Here is a 5371-nt window from a genome sequence, read left to right as displayed (position 1 = left end):
CTTGCTGGGTACAGTAATCTGGGCAGTAGGTTTTTTTTCTTTCATTACTTTATGTCCTGCCATTCTCTTTTGTTTTGAAGAGTTTCTATTGAAAGATCAGCTGTTATCCTTATGGAAATCCCCTTATGTGTTATTTGTTGTTTTTCCCTTGCTGCTTTTAATATTTGTTCTTTGTGTTTGATCTTTGTTAATTTGATTAACATATGTCTTGGGGTGTTTTGCCTTGGGTTTATCTTGTTTGGGACTCTCTGGATTTCTTGCACTTGGGTGACTATTTCCTTCCCCATTTTAGAAAAGTTTTCAACTATTATCTCCTCAAGTATTTTCTCTGGTCTTTCTTTTTGTCTTCTTCTGGGTCTCCTATGATTCGAATGTTGGGGTGTTTAACATTGTCCCAGAGGTCTCTAAGGTTGTCCTCATTTCTTTTAACTGTTTTTTTTTTTCTTTTTATCCTCTCTGTTTCATTTAGTTGTACCACTCTATCTTCTACCTCATTTATCCTATCTTCTGCCTCCGTTATTCTACTGTTGGTTCCATCCAGAGTGTTTTTGATCTCATTTTTTGCATTGTTCATTATATATTGATTCTTTTTTTATTACTTCTAGGTCCTTGTTAAACATTTCTTGCATCTTCTCAATCCTTGTCTCCAGGCTATTTATCTGTAACTCCATTTTTTTTTCAATATTTTGGATCATTTTCACTATCATTATTTGGAGTTCTTTATCATGTAGACTCCCTATCTCTTCCTCTTTGGTTTGGTTTGGTGGACATTTATCCTGTTCCTTTACCTCCTGAGTATTTCTCTGCAGTAGGTTATAAAAATGAAAATTAAAGGAGTAATAGAAGACTTAAAAATAAAAAAAAATTTTTTAAATGATAATAGTAAAAATATATCTAGGACATTCTCTGGATCTGTTGCAGACAGTGTGGGGTCAGTTCATTTTCAGATAGTTCCTTGATCCAGCTTATATTTCTCAAGATTTATAGGCCCCTTTCTATGTAGTCGGTGCTAACTACAGGGTTTGAATCTATTACACCTGTCACTTCCAAAGCAGTTCCCTCTATTTATTTTAGCTTCTGCTTCTGTTAGGTCCATACCATTTCTGTCTTTTTTTCGAGCCGATCTTTGCATGAAATGTTCCCTTGGTATCTCTAACTTTCTTAAAGAGATCTCTAATCTTTCCCATTCTGTTATTTTTCTCTATTTCTTTGCATTGATCGCTGAGGAAGGCTTTCTTATCTCTTCTTGCTATTCTTTGGAACTCTGCATTCAGATGCTTATATCTTTCCTTTTCTCCTTTGCTTTTTGTTTCTCTTCTTTTCACAGCTATTTGCAAGGCCTCCCCAGACAGCCATTTTGCTTTTTTGCATTTCTTTTCCATGGGGATGGTCTTGATCCCTGTCTCCTGTACAATGTCAAAAACTTCTGTCCATAGTTCATCAGGCACTCTATCTATCAGATCTAGTCCCTTAAGTCTATTTCTCACTTCCACTGTATAATCATAAGGGATTTGATTTAGGTCATTCCTGAATGGTCTAGTGGTTTTCCCTACTGTCTTCAATTTCAGTCTGAATTTGGCAATAAGGAGTTCATGATCTGAGCCACAGTCAGCTCCTGGTCTTGTTTTTGCTGACTGTATAGAACTTCTCCATCTTTGGCTGCAAAGAATATAATCAATCTGATTTTGGTGTTGTCCATCTGGTGATGTCCATATGTCAATTCTTCTGTTGTGTTGTTGGAAGAGGGTGTTTGCTATGACCAGTGCGTTCTCTTGGCAAAACTCTACTAGCCTTTGCCCTACTTCATTCTGTATTCCAAGGCCAAATTTGCCTATTATCCCAGGTGTTTCTTGACTTCCTACTTTTGCATTCCAGTCCCCTATATGAAAAGGACATCTTTTTTGGGTGTTAGTTCTAAAAGGTCTTATAGGTCTTCACAGAACCATTCAACTTCAGCTTCTTCAGTGTTACTGGTTGGGGCATAGGCTTGGGTTACTGTGATACTGAATGGTTTGCCTTGGAAATAAACAGAGATAGTTATGTCATTTACCTGAATTTAACTTTTCTCAAACCTTGAGTTAACCAATGCATTTTTCTTATGGAAATGTTTGTCCTAAGCTCTGTTTATGTACCATGTATTTACCCCAGACTCTATCTTCAAGCGGGTTCTGCCTGAGACTCAGAAGAGACTTGACAAACCAGTATGTTTTACTCATACATTGTTCTCCTAATCTGTGTTAATGAAACTAGCTTGTAAAAGAATACTAAGTCAGTTAGGGTCACAGTTTGACTCAAACATCATTTGTAAGTTAATCACACCAAGTTTACCAATATAAGTTTTACTGATTGATTTATTTTACTGTCCAGATTTCTGTAAAAATTTAGCTTTCTTTATCAGAAAATTAGCAGAAACCAAGCAAACAGGGCAGCACCTCATAGTCAGGAAGATATTATATATTCACAGGTATGTTTAGAACATTCTGTACTTGGAACGTTGTAATAGTCTCTGAGGACACGGAGTGAACTAGACATAGTCCATGCATCTTACAAAACCTGAGGTAAAAGGGACTGTAAGACAAAAATCATCAAATACATAATTTCAAGTATATAAAATCACATATACTATATAATATAAATATATAATATATATAAATAGATACAAAACTAAATATCTTCAAAATTATATAAAATTACAAGGAGAAATTGATGACAAACATATGATATTGCTTATACATGGAATCTAAGAAAAAGGGTACAAATGAACATATCTACAAAACTGAAATAGAGTCATAGATTTGAAATCAAACTTATGGTTACCAGGTGGTAAAGGGGTGTAAAGAGGAGTAGAGGGATAAATTGGGAGACTGAAACTGACATATATGCGCCACTCTCTCTAAAATAGATAATTGGTAAGGAATAATGCATTGCCCAGGGAAACTCTATACTGTGTTAATTCCTATGGGGAAAGAATCTAAAAAAGAGTGCATTCATGTACATATAGAGTTGATTCACTCTGCTGTACACCTGAAATTAACACAATTTTCATTGGACTATAGTTGTAGATCAAAATTTTTAAAAAAAGAAGAAGAAAACGAGAAGCACACCACTAAGATGGGAGAAATGGAAGCACTGGGTTGGCCAAAAATGTCACTTGGATTTTCTATTCTGTAAGATCTTATTCACTGGACAACCCAATACATAAAGACAGAAGATGCATTATAAATTGCTATTTAGTCCATTTTTGGACTCATTGGTACAGTGCAGCTAATACTCTAAAAATCTAAAACATTCTGTTTCTAAAACTCAGTCACACATAAACATTTGTGAGATTGGGTATCACATGGGTAATGAGTGGTGGTAATTCAGTATTTGTGATTTAAATGGGGTGAAAGCAGGATTTTTAAAATCCATTAAAGTGTAAAAAACATATTGGTATTTGTTTATAGGTATAATGTTTACTTAGCACACTGCAATTTAAAACAGAAACACTGAGAATTAAAGTGTAAAAGGCACCTTTACAGTATTTCTAATGCCTTAAAATACAGAATCTAAAATAAAGATTAGTCTTAGTAATTTTAAAAATTTTTTGGCTGCCCCAGATCTTAGTTGCAGCATGTGGGATCTTTGATTCATTTTAGCATATAAAATCTAGTTTGTTTGTTTTTCTTCCAATTTCATGATTTCTTTCGTTTCCTACTTATTGTGGTAAATGGAGAATTTATTATTACTGGAGCAAAATCCCACATGCCACAGCTAAAGATTCCACATGAGGTACATCTGATTCACTTTGTTGCACAGCATGTGGAATCTTTAGTTGCCGCGAGTGGGACCTCTTGCTTGCAGAATGCAAGTTCTAGTTCCCTGACCAGGGATCCATCAGTCCCCTTGCACTGGTAGCAGAGTCTCAGCCACTGGGCCACCAGGGAAGTCCCTAGTCTTAGTAGTGTTAAAAATTTCTCTCTATATGTGTTTTCTTAATTTAATTAATTAATTATTAGTTTTTGGCGGCACTGGACCGTCACTGCAGTGTGTGGATTTTTCATTGTGGTGCCGTCTCCTGCAGTGGAGCACAGGCTCTAGGCGTGAGGTTTCAGTAGCTGCAGCACTCGGGCTCATAGTTGTGGCTCACGGGCTCTGGAGAGCGGGCTCAGTAGCTGTGGCACAAGAGCCTAGCTGCTCTGTGGTGCATAGAATCTTCCTGGACCAGGGTTGGAGCCCGTGTCCGCTGCATTGACAGGCAGATTTTTATCCACTGTGCCACCAGGGAAGTCCAAAAAAGTGACCATGTACATTTGGAACTGACAGTAAGGGAATTTTGAATGTGTTAACCAATGGTAACATTTCTCATTGGTTATTAAAATAATTGTGCATGGTTTCAGCTATCATAGTCATTTTTATGGTCCCATGTGTGCAAATAAAGTGCCATTTGTGTGGGAAAAAGGGAATTCTTTCATATTTATGGGTTCAAAACATAAACATCAACTCATATTATTTAACACCTACCTAATTTAATATTCAAAGGCTACATGCTGTTTGTTGCAACGTTTCTATACCACCTGGCTCCCCTCCTTGCCTCCTTGGACAGGTTTCTTAGGGTTATTTGAGATGCTCTCTCTCTGGCTTAAGTTCTAAAAGTTCCCACCAAATAAAACATAACCCTTGTAACCAGGAAGGGTTAATTTTTACTCCACACAGGATCTGTTTCTGTGACTTTAACTCTCATTTCACTGCTTTTGTTATTACAGGCATACCCAATGGCCTGCCTCAGGGAGCCCTGCCTGCCCCACTTCTGCCTGCCTCTTGGGCGAGGGTGCCTTAGTTTGGCTCACAGGGAGAGAGTCTGACTCCTCTCATCTGTGAAGGACCATGACATTGCTGTTCTTTATGTGGGAAATGGCACCCCTCCTCTGCTGCTTACCAGCACGACTGAGAAATTCATATTTGGAGGCCAGAACTACAGATGTTCAGATTACCTGCCCCTTGTTCCAAACTTCTACATAACCTGACTCCTCCTCCCTCTCCTCAGAGCAGTTTTTATGGGGTTACATGAGACATTGTCTCCCAGGCTTGAAGCCCTAAAAATTCCCATCGAATAAAAGGTAACTCTCAACATTAAGTTGTATGTATTTTTTCAGTCTGCAAACTTTTGTTTGAATTTTATTTGTTATTAGTCTCATGTCAATTTAATTCTTAAACCAGAAGAGCAGAGGAAAATGTCTTCCTCCCTTACACTCTCCTGTGGTGTATCCTCTTCCTGTCTCTAAATTCACATGGCTTTTATATTGCACTCTGAACACAATAGCCTTTAAATTTCTAGTTTGAAAAATGGTGTGAGAAATTATGTCACAGAAAAACAGAGAACTGAATCATA

The sequence above is a fragment of the Bos indicus genome, chromosome 5, assembly GCF_029378745.1.
Source record: "Bos indicus isolate NIAB-ARS_2022 breed Sahiwal x Tharparkar chromosome 5, NIAB-ARS_B.indTharparkar_mat_pri_1.0, whole genome shotgun sequence".
Taxonomy (NCBI): Eukaryota; Metazoa; Chordata; class Mammalia; order Artiodactyla; family Bovidae; genus Bos; species Bos indicus.
Note: the sequence above shows the minus strand (reverse complement) of the source record.